The following is a 10,950-nucleotide window of genomic DNA, read 5'->3' on the forward strand; positions in this document are numbered from 1 at the left end:
TCTGATTATTATTATCTATCAGGTAATTATCGTTTTCTTTCATGTGAAAGCTTTATTTATATGTTGTTGTAAACAGTCATACAATATCCATGGTTATGCGTGGCTTATTATGGCTGTATCTCAAAAGCGGTTAGGAATATCAAAAAGATGACAATAGTAAATATGTTTTAGAATCGTACGTAGAATGCAAGAATATCATAACAAGTTGGGGTTGCCATAGACAAAAATTAAGTGATACGCCATTTTGGAAAATGGCTGCAAAATTTTAGATGACAAATAGCATGTCGTGAAATGTTAAAAAAAATAGGGGAAGTTGTTAAAAAGTTCTTTGTAAAATAAACTGGTGGCGGTAAACATTATAAATGTATACATCAGTTATTAATTATTGAGATGGGCACGCCACCTTGGTGCGTATTTATACCCTAATATGAGTGAAGTATTGGTGTGAAGAATGGAGTGAGATTAACTGTGTAGCTTTATTACTGAATTAGACCATGAGTTTCATTAGTCAGGACCATTTATTGAAAGCACATCAAGGACAGCTGGGTCCAGTATGGAACCGTAAAATGTTACACACTTGTGACATATGTTTACTCATGAGTGATCTTTAAGCAAAGGGTTACGTCTTAAAGAGGATGTAAACTTGAACTGGGTTTTCGTTTTAGAGCTCTGAAGTCAAAACATGTTTTAAAAGATGGAATAGGATCTAAAATCCTCTTTTAACTCTTTTCTCTTTGAATTTAGCTCGGGTCAAAAAACTCGCAATCATAATGATTACGCTCACTTATTATTTTAGTCTTAGACTAGACCCAGTTGACGTTGTATTCCAGTGAACAACGACGATTCTCTTCTGAGTAAATTATCAGCAGTGTGGATAAGAAACAGATGAGAACGCATCTGTTGGTAAACAGACTAGACGGTTAGCACATGCCACGAACTGATTAGAAGTTATAAATGCTTAGCTCTTGTCAAACTAGTAACTATGGATGTCCGCCTGGTAAACAACGGTATCAGAAGTTGTAGGTAAAGCAGTACACGCTAAAACCTCACCATAACCTTAGCTGTCTACCTTCATTTAGACGTTTACATATTTACTAGGTGAAACCCATCGAAATCGACGGTTGCTTACGACTACTCTTCTAAATGCTACAAAAAGAGTGAATTTATAAAAAATATAAGCTTTTAGCATTGTTTTAATGAGTAATAAATAGGTGAAGAAAAAATAATGACTATTAGTTAAAAAATATGGTTGATCATTCAATTAATAACACATTTCTCTTACACCGACCCGTCATATGAGTTAATGTTCCTATGTTAACTGGTTTATCTTCTTTTGGATGAATATAATGCGACTTCATTGGCAACAAATATTGCAAATGACAAAGCAATGTTGCATTTCCAAAAAGCAAATACTGTAAATTGTTACGTAAATAGTAACGTTTTACATTCATTGTTGTTAATCAACGTATCTTAGAAAGAATGAGGATATCTAGTTCAGAAGGAACACAATCTTTCTGTCATGACAGTAACTGAATAAATTGTAATTACTCTTGGTGAAATTTGTTTTACAGTCGAAGTGTAGTGTTATTTTCACAAAGGTCCGTAATAGGCCACTGTAAAACATCTGTCAAGATATAGGTACTATTTTAGACAAGGTTTCTGTGTTTGGATGTTATTAGACACGATAAGAGCACAATGAACTTCTTCTGCAGATGAATAATTCGTTGCTTAAATATAAGCCAAATTAATAAATATCACAATCCAAGCCATTAAAATGGCTCTGGCTAGAACTTTTTTGTAGTATCGAGTTTGGGCATTTTATTTATGTTACTATCCGGGTAAGTTACCGGTGCACTTCGAGAAATTTCTTGCAAATTTGCAGTTTTAATTGCAATTTTGCTGATTAATGACTATCTAAATCATCCACATATTTCTTCATAAAAATTGTTTAAAAATTAATCCAGTTGCTGTAAACCACTATTACTTTAACAAAATATGGACACGGCTCATATGGGCAACGTGCCCTTCTGTACCTGTATTATTTTGTATTGTATTACACAATCGAAATCTTTTAAAATAATTGAAAACCTGTATGAAAATAATCTCATGAACCTATGATGATCTGCCTTGAATAATATGACAAAATATCGGCAAATGTGGTCAAAAAAACAGACACCAACCCGTACAATGGATATAAGATAATTCGGTAAGAAATCATTTTATTATGAGTTTATCATGTGTATCCCAAATGATCGACAGCTTAACCGCTTCTAGCTAAAAAAATCCAATTTCACTGTACAGACTTCTCTATTTTCACCCCAGACTGTAAGTTAAACATGTGATTGGAATTCCTTACATTTGTTTTGATTTTATGTTTATAATTCGTTGTTATTTCGTCACCAGCATGGCAACCTATAAAGCACATGTTAACTTTTTTTAAATATCAAATTCATTTATTTGTACGTAACCATATAATTAGAGAACAAAGAAATGTCACCCCTAAGGTAAAAAGGCATTTAAAACCAATCTAGTGTTTTTATATTTTGTACATAAATTAGATTAAATATATCATTATTAATAATGAAATTGTTTGCAAATCATGCTTATTTAATACGATATATATATATATATTTGTTGATGAAGTTTAGACGCCACTCAGATTGTCCTCATTGTAGGAAGGTAATGTAAACAAAATAAAAAAAACTATCATACGATAAAAATAATATTATCTAATAATTTATAAATGTATAGAGCGAAACAATCTGTTAGTGGATTATTTTTTCATTGAAGAGAATGTAGGCAAGAATTGCTGAGTTTGTACCCATCTTCTATACGTTGATATTTTCTTGATGCTTGAAAACTTTGATTAATTCTTATATTTTTATTTTCAAATAATCTTCTATATGTAGGAGCTTCACCTCGTCAATCACCAGGCTATGCCCGGGTTTGTTTGTGTGTTCCGCATCTGCTTCAAGAATAAATAAATTTGGTTCACGCTATACATATATGCACATGCCTTTATTTCAGTTTGCTAATTTTTACATATGGTAATTTCTTAGTTCCTTTTTACATAACATTCCTCGGATATATACACCCCAAAATTGAGGAATGGTTATATATTTCAAGAAATAAGCATGATTTGACTAAAGTTTTCCCATTAACAATTAAGGATTATCCTAGTTTGGGATTAGACATTAAATACCGTTCTTATTTTTCTATGAACAAAGTATCCATATTTCTGTTGTAATGAAAATTATTTTTTCAAAGGGTTGTTCAAGTATGTACTTAAACCTTATTTTGCAAGCTTACACACATTCGCTTAATAAAGGCCATAAATAAAAAAAATAACAGGTTCACTATTATGAATAATGTGCAATTTAGTTTTTAAAATGTTATCAATGAATTCTTCCTGGACTTAATGGATTTCATAACAAATTACTGTTTTAAACATTTTTCTCTCAACTACATTTATCGTGTCACTGGGTCGTTTATGACATTGTGTATTTGGTGTGATCCAAAGTAGACTCATATGTACATGCCTGGTAGTTGCTAATTGGACATTCTTTCGTTTGAAATTATATCCTCCAAGTAACTTACAAGGGCATAACAACAGCGTGTACTGGGTTCGGATCTTTCACTTTGGAATAAATACCTGCTGAATTCATGGCTGTTAGGAAATAACAATGCAGCTCAGAAACACAGGACTATTTCTTAAGTAGGCCACCGTTTTATGAGTTTTGCCATTGGTTATGATACAGCTTTGATATCAAGTCAAGTGACACTTATAAATGTAGGTAATTAAGACATAATATACTGCAGCTAAATACCGAATTTAATTCATCTAAATTATTTAATCCTAAAAAATGTAAAGCATTTCAAAATATTAAACATTAAAAGGGTTAAATTACATAATTTTGTTTGTTTTTCTTCACACAAATAAACACATTTACATTTTATCCTAATTAATATGCATTAATAAGGTTTCTTTTTCTTTCAACCACAAGGACAACTTTTTCCAACTAATTGTAAGGAAAATATTGGTTTCCTAATTTATTGAGGTTACATCTATTGATATAAAAAAACAGTAGTAAGTTTGCTGATAGTGGAATTACTGTGAACATATTGGCTGTAGGGGTTATTATTTATTTAATTATTACTATATTTAAAAACCTTTAAATATATTTTTTTCTGCTTTATAATAAAAAATTAGGCCTAAATAATAACTTTCTTGCTATTGCAACTTTTAAACAAACGTGCAGAAACTTAAATGTTGAAAGCAAGTCAGAATGATTCAAACAGCAGTGCAACCCCAGCTTTTGGTTTATTTATTTGTAATTTTTTTTCTTTTCAAAGTGTCTTTAATAATGTTAAAATTACTAATTTTATACGGTAAAATTTTAATAGGTGGAACCAATAACCAATGGAACCATCAATAGGTGTATGTCAACATAATGTTATATTACCATATGCTGTGTTAGGAGTATAAGTTTAAAGAAAAGGGGAAAAGTAATTTTTCATGTATAATTTTACTTGGAATATTAAAAGTTTTTCTAAAATCACTGTTTTACTTCCATAATTTATAGTGTTAGAAAACTGGCAATATATTATATATTTCTAATTGAAAACAAATGTTACTTAATATTCATCCTCAGAGACTAGATTGTCACATAAGAGCAGTGTAAAAATTTATAGTTGTAAAGTTACGAGATACCCTGAAAATATGAATGTTTAAGTAAATGTAACCACTACTACCTAAATGTCAGACTTTATATTTCCTTACCCTTTTTAGACACATTCATTTTTTTAATTAGTTTAGTTATTTAAGGGGTTTATACAGGGTGTCCCGGAACTCTCTACCAATATTTTAGGGCATTGCTCCTGGGTAAGAAACATACCTAAATATCATATTTAAATTGTCCGGAAGTCCTTAGTTACTCACACAGCCGCCATTTTGTTTTTTTCAGTTATTAATTTTTTTCTAAAGAATGGTAAAACATACGAAATGGAAACTTTGCACAAACATTATAGACAACTAGACAAAGCTACAAAAAAATTATGACGATTTTTCAAATTCATAAAACAAAATGGTGGCCATTTAAAATTTTTTTTCTTAATTAACTCAAAAACCGTTGATTTTATAAACATTTTAAATGGCCGGCATTTTGTTTTGTGAATTTGAAAAATCGTCATAATTTTTTTGTAGCTTTGTCTAGTTGTCATAAATGTTTGTGCAAAGTTTCCATTTCGTATGTTTAACCATTCTTTAGAAAAACATTAATAACTGAAAAAAACAAAATGGCGGCTGTGAGAGTAACTAAGGACTTCCGGACAATTTAAATATGGTATTTAGGTATGTTTCTTACCCAGGAGCAATGCCCTAAAATATTAGTAGAGAGTTCCGGGACACCCTGTATAATTGTTTTGTTATGATTGTCTGTTAATCATTCACTTTTTAAATTTCTAATTACATTGTTTATCCTTTCAAATATTTTCTTCAATTTTTAATCAGTTATACTTATTTTATCTCACAAGCTTAAGATATAAATATTTATTATGCTTTACAGTGTAAGCATACAAACATGAGAACTTTGTCTTTTGCAGTACAACCTCTGATTATCAAACATTAAATCCTTTAAACATGAACCCCGTCAGAACCACACAACTTTAAAAGATGACTCACAGAAAGACCAACAAACAAGAAATCTTTTATACATCAACAGATTTCAGAATTAAGCCAATTGAAGTGATAATTAATAACAATATCAGGAAACCACATTTCCTCATCAACAGACTGGTCTGGAGCTCTTTCTGGAGAACAAACCTTAGGTTACTCAACCGTATCTGCATAATTTGAAAGCTCAATTTATATTTATTAATTTATTCAGTCTGACATTTTCTACAAGAAACCTACGGTTGGAAGCTAGGATTACCTTATATTCATTTAACAAACGGTCATGCTCACTTTTCAATTTTTTAAATACAATTTCAGAAGTTTCAAACTTCAAAGCTAATAAAACATTTTGCTCATGAACCAACCAGTTATTAGTGTTGATTGAGATGTCCATTTGTGCACGGTGAGCAGATATTTCCTTTTCCATTTGAACATTGACGGCTAGAAGCTCTGACTCTAAACTCGTAGCTGGTTCTGTATAGTACACACTTCACTTTATACGTCAGATAAATTTCACAAGAAGAGGCGATTTTCACATTAGTGCGAATTTCTACAGTATAGTTGGCAACTATAGTCTATCCAATAGGAGGCAAAAAATAGTCACACCACGCTCGATTTCATTTGTCAAGTTAAAGCAGTCAAATAAAGAATCTAAATTGGCATGATAATATGGAAAAATATTCGTAATAAAACAAGTGCCTTAACTTGATCCCAAAAACGCAGTGCGTAAATAATAACTATGCGTAGTTAGCATCTTGAGGGCGTAGTCAAAGTATCTCAGTCTCTAACGGTTGTTCATGAACTTTAATGGCACAATTAACCTTTATAAACTATTATAAAGGAAAATAATGGAAGAATAAAACCCCTTGAATAATGATAAAATTAAAGCACCTTAACTTGTATAGCAAATACATGTTTTTAAGGGAAGAAAGTGTCGACCCCGTGCGCCGCCGACCGTCAGCAGAGAGGCGGGTGGCTTGACCACTACGCCGCGGGTGAATGGGGCTTACGGTAGTTTCAAATGATACAGGGTGCAACTCAAACTACGAAGACAGTGCCGAGTGGTCATGATTTGTGTGATCTTTCTTGTTACTGGATGTCATAATATTTTGCCTTCCTTCTGTTCCTTGTTTAATTTGTTCAAAACTATTGTATTGTAAACATATGATTTAATCTTTGTTTACAATTAGTCAAAACACAAAATGTTAGGATACTTGTTGTAGTACAGTTTTAGTTGATTAAAACCTTATTAATCTGGAGGTGTTTATCATTACAATTTGAAGCCTTCCTAGCGGTTTCCCACAAGTATAATTTGACGATCAACAATGAAAAAAGTAAGTTTCGCCAGAAGTCAATAAACTTACTTGGGTACCTGATATGTTATCGTTCCATCAAACCTGATCCTGAACGTCTCCGACCACTCATGGAACTACCAGTACCAAAGGACATAGCAGCTCTTCGACGAGCCATGGGGATGTTTGCTCACTACGCAAATCTCATTTTAAGTTTTCGGAGAAAATACAAGCTTTCAGTAATAATCAAAGCCTTCCTCTACCACCAGAATCCATCCAAGCCTTTCACAAACTGAAATCAGATATATCAGAAGCAGTCAAGTCGCCAATCAATGATGAAGAACAGTTCACTGTGGAAACAGATGCCTCTGACCACGCCCTGAGCGCGACTCTATCCCAGAAGGGAAGACCCGTTGCCTTTTTCTCCAAAAGTTTGACACCAACCGAACGGAAACATCCCATAGTAGAAAAAGAAGCTCAAGCAATTGTGGAGTCATTAAAGCACTGGAGATATTATCTTGTAGGAAGGGTTTTTCAGTTAATCACAGACCAAAAGTCGGTCGCTTACATGTTTGACAACAAGGCCTCTGGAAAAATAAAAAATGAAAAAATCCAAAGATGGCGCATGGAACTTTCGTGTTACAAATACAATATAGTTTACAGACCGGGTGTAGAGAACTCAACTGCCGATACTCTCTCTCGTGTTTGTTCTGTTACAGGAAGCCTTAGTCTCAAAGACATTCACAATTCACTGTGTCATCCAGGTGTCACGAGACTCCATCACTGGGTTAGAACAAAAAATCTCCCATTTTCACTTGACGATATTAGGAAGGTGACTTCATCTTGCACAGTGTGTGCCGAGTTGAAACCAAGATTCTGTAAGTTTCAAGGACAATTAATCAAAGCAACAGCACCTTTTGAAAGACTGAATATTGACTTCAAGGGCCCTTTGCCATCTTCAACAAGAAACAAGTACATACTAACTGTTGTAGATGAATTTTCTCGATTCCCGTTCGCTTTTCCTTGTGCTGACATGGCTTCATCGACAGTAATCAAACACTTACAAAGTCTCTTTTATCTTTTTGGAATGCCTTCTTATGTTCACTCCGATAGAGGAACCTCTTTCCTGTCCCAAGAGGTTCAACAATTTCTTAACTCCTGTGGAATCGCATCCAGTCGTACAACGCCCTACAACCCCAGAGGAAACGGATAGGCTGAGAGGTATAACGGCATCATATGGAAGACAGTGAACCTTGCTTTAAAAACTCACAGTTTGCATGTCAGTCAATGGGAAAAAGTGTTAGAAGAGGCGCTGCACTCCATACGCAGTTTGCTTTGTACTGCCACAAACGCTACTCCACATGAGAGGATGTTCAACCACATGAGGAAATCCTTTTATGGCCAATCCTTACCCATGTGGCTCTCAGCACCAGGAACTGTATTGCTGAAGAAGTTCAACAATGTCAGCAAGTATTCACCTGCAGTAGAAGTGGTGGATTTAGTCAATGCCGGTCCTCAATACGCCAGAATCCGTTCAAGAGATGGCAGAGAATCAACCGTTTCCTTGAGGCACCTGGCTCCTTACGGGAACGATAACGGATCGCCCATAGATCATGAAACAGACATTGATCAAGTTCAAGAACCTGATGATCCATCAAATCAATCAACCTCTCAACCAAATGGAAGTATACAAACGGCTCAAAAGCAGCGACCTTGTCGAGAACGCAGACCACCTGACTTCTACACCGTCTGATTTGTCAAAATGAAGCCGGGAAGAATGTCATAATATTTTGCCTTCCTTCTGTTCCTTGTTTAATTTGTTCAAAACTATTGTATTGTAAACATATGATTTAATCTTTGTTTACAATTAGTCAAAACACATAATGTTAGGATACTTGTTGTAGTACAGTTTTAGTTGATTAAAACCTTATTAATCTGGAGGTGTTTATCATTACACTGGACAAGGAGTTTATGTCCATGTACCAAACACTCCTACTTACTCCTACTTACACCAAACCTCCTACTTACCTAGAACCCCTCCTACTTATTGTGTTAAACCGTCAAACTGAGCTACAAGAAAGTAAACCCCTATTGAAGCACACATAACACACAACATGGGATTTAAAGAATTATTTAAGAACTTTTTACCTTATATATTTAAGTGATTAAAATCCAAGTTTTACAATTTAGTTTCTATAACGAATACTAGAAAAATACGTTTCTCTATACCTCCTTTATTAGTACTCTGATGTCAATATTCAAGCAAATTGGATAATGAATAACAAATTTGTTTGTATTGTATAGAATATGATGAAACCTAGACCCTCAGAAATTATCAAATCATCGTTATACTAAAAATCTGAAATACACCCTGATACGTACAATGATTTTAAATTTCAAGCTAATCAGATGATAAATAAAAATAATAAAATTTTAAGCTACAAGATTTGAACCCTAGACGCTCGATAAAGGGTCGAATCATAAATTTACTTACTAATTCCAAAATACCTCTGTACAATGATTTGTACAATGATTTCAAATTTAAAGCTACCAGGATAATAACTAGCTTATGGTTTAGAATCTGTTTCTAGACCCTGTTTCAACAAGTAATCTAATTTCACATTCGGGATACCTAGCAAATCAAAACAACAAAATTTATATAAGAAAAAACCAACAAACACTCTTGGTTGATGAACTTTCAAATTATTTAGAGTGTAACTGTTATTAGGTTTGTCCATGTTTTCACCTGGATGTTCCTCTGCCCAGAACGAAATGGGATACCATGTACAGAAACAGGACATTTCTGACCGTTTATAAAGTAAAACTGTACAATTCTGACCTCTAGTTATACAATTCTGACCTATCCGGCCAGAATTGTACAAGCCGGTCAGAATTGTACTGTTTCCTTAACTATATATATATATTTATATATGTGTCCGTTAGCGCGATAACTCGAGCAAAAATGATCCGATTTTGATGAAATTTGGTACAAACGTGTAAACCTACGTTTATTTGAACGAGTTCGCGAACCAGCATAATCGGACCATGGGAACAGGGGTTTATGGGGGGTTTTATGGGGTAAAAATGGGGTTTTCCCATTTTTTACCTTAAAAACAAAAAATTTTGCAATTTCTTTCTCAACCATTTTGTAGAGCTTAAAAAAAGAAATAATTTAGTATATTGAAGCGCTGTTGTATGCCTAACGGTCACGGAGAAAATAAAAAAAAGTGTAATTTAAAATTCCCATGTTATTCTTATGGAGAAAATGAAAACTGTTGTAGTTTACTTGTTTATGGATATATATTGATAAAATTTGGCAAATTTATTTATTTCATTCTATACTATTGACATATGGTCAAAAAACACTTTTTACCTTCCCCGTAGCAGCAAACCTAATCACTTGTTAAATCTAATGTTATTTAAATTGGGAATAAATATGTCTTATTTATGGAAATATTTTAGTAAAAATGTAATCAGACAAGTTGAAATTCGCTTAGTATGCAGGTTTGCTGCGGCGGGGGTATTTCGTTTTGAGGTCCCTATAGGCCAAAAACACCATCCGTTGAAATTCATACTTCATCTATGGTAATATATTTAAACCATTGCACCTTTTAACAAGTCTTCGGTAGTATAGTGGTCAGTATCCCCGCCTGTCACGCGGGAGACCCGGGTTCGATTCCCGGCCGGAGAGGAAACATTTTGAACAACTATATGGTAAGCTCATGTGGTACACTGTTACGTTACTCCTAAATAGCGAATTTAGCATTTAGTTAGTAGGTGGTCCTATTTTTATTTTGCAGCTTGTAAGGTTTCCTTTTATGATATGCTTGCTCAAATGAAAATTGCATTTTGGGTATACATTGGAAAGAAGTTAATCATTATATCACAGACTATAGAATATTTTATGTTTACTCTATAGTCTGTGATTATATATTTTCTCACCAGCGTTCACAACATAATGATATTGCTTTTATTTACCTAGGTCTT

The 10,950-nt window shown here is 33.5% G+C and overlaps 1 non-coding gene across 1 annotated transcript; it reads left to right on the forward strand.

Moving 5' to 3' along the window:
* The first annotated feature begins 10,582 nt into the window (after positions 1-10,582).
* Positions 10,583-10,654, forward strand: Trnad-guc (transfer RNA aspartic acid (anticodon GUC)). Its single transcript has one exon. It is a non-coding gene; the product is annotated as a tRNA-Asp (tRNA).
* Positions 10,655-10,950: the final 296 nt, after the last annotated feature.

This window comes from Macrosteles quadrilineatus, unplaced genomic scaffold (genome assembly GCF_028750875.1).
Source record: "Macrosteles quadrilineatus isolate MER2022 unplaced genomic scaffold, UCM_ALF_1.0 Scaffold_1__1_contigs__length_201487025, whole genome shotgun sequence".
Taxonomy (NCBI): Eukaryota; Metazoa; Arthropoda; class Insecta; order Hemiptera; family Cicadellidae; genus Macrosteles; species Macrosteles quadrilineatus.